This window comes from Acinonyx jubatus, chromosome A1 (genome assembly GCF_027475565.1).
Source record: "Acinonyx jubatus isolate Ajub_Pintada_27869175 chromosome A1, VMU_Ajub_asm_v1.0, whole genome shotgun sequence".
Classification (NCBI taxonomy): Eukaryota; Metazoa; Chordata; class Mammalia; order Carnivora; family Felidae; genus Acinonyx; species Acinonyx jubatus.
The window spans coordinates 151,511,609-151,512,649 of NC_069380.1; the positions used below are offsets into that span (position 1 = coordinate 151,511,609).

The 1,041-nt window shown below is 30.5% G+C and overlaps 1 non-coding gene across 1 annotated transcript; it reads right to left on the reverse strand.

Annotated features, from left to right (window-relative positions):
- Positions 1-278: 278 nt before the first annotated feature.
- On the reverse strand, positions 279-385 carry LOC113594985 (U6 spliceosomal RNA). The gene has a single exon (XR_003415463.1). It is a non-coding gene; the product is annotated as a U6 spliceosomal RNA (small nuclear RNA).
- Positions 386-1,041: the final 656 nt, after the last annotated feature.

Consider the following 1,041-nt stretch of genomic DNA (forward strand, 5'->3'; position numbering starts at 1 on the left):
TTGTGAAACTTAATGTTAGCTATTGTCATTATCACTATTTGCAAACGGTAGGGTTGTATTGTCATAAACTAAAAGTGGTCATCATAGTCCTAACCCTGATAAAGAAATACAGAATGAACATTTTTACTTGTAAGCTTAGATATAAATGTAGCCACACTGCAGAGTGATTAATAAAAGAATTCTAAAGGAAATATAAATATGGTAACACTAAAGATCAGTAGAGAGCACTACTAAGAGCATCTCTGAACTATGAAGCTGTTTGTTTTATTTGTATATATTTATACATAGAACACTTCATGAATTTGCATGTCAGCCTTGCATAGGGGCCATGCTAATCTTCTCTAAATTGTTCCAGTTTTAGTATATGTGCTGCTGAAGTGAGCACGTGTTCATTACTTTTGAAATCCTGCTGGTATTTTTTTTCCAAGAAAAACTTTTGATCCTTATTATAATGCAAAATATTTGACGTACAGCTAAGGACTTTTAGTTTGGTAAATATATATATATATATATATATATATATATATATATATAACCAAAAAAAAAGAGGGGGAAATGAAGACAGCCTCGCTCCCTTAGAAAATCAAAACTGTATGGCTAAAGTCTCAAACAGCAGTAAAGTATCCTAAATACTAAATTTTGTATAGTCAGTCATTACCTCACTTAACAGGTTGCGTAGGTCACAATACTCATCAAAAATAATATTAAATCCAACATTTAAAAGATCAGCTGAACTATATAAAAACATGTTTGTGATTTTAAAGATGCCATAAGTTCATTTTGTCTTACTTTTGATTAATATATTAATTTCTGCTTTTTGAGTATCAGTATAAAATCCCTGAATTAACTCTAAAATCATAATGCTATTATCCCTTAGACAATTTTAAACTTGAAAACTTGGTTTATATAATGTTTCCTCAACCCAGAGGCATCACTTATTCTTGTCCTTTCTAGCCTGTAAAATTCTAGGACTTTTTGAGTTTGAACTGTGCGACAGTACAGATGCAAATATAAAATGCATTACAGTTTTTCTCAGCCTCT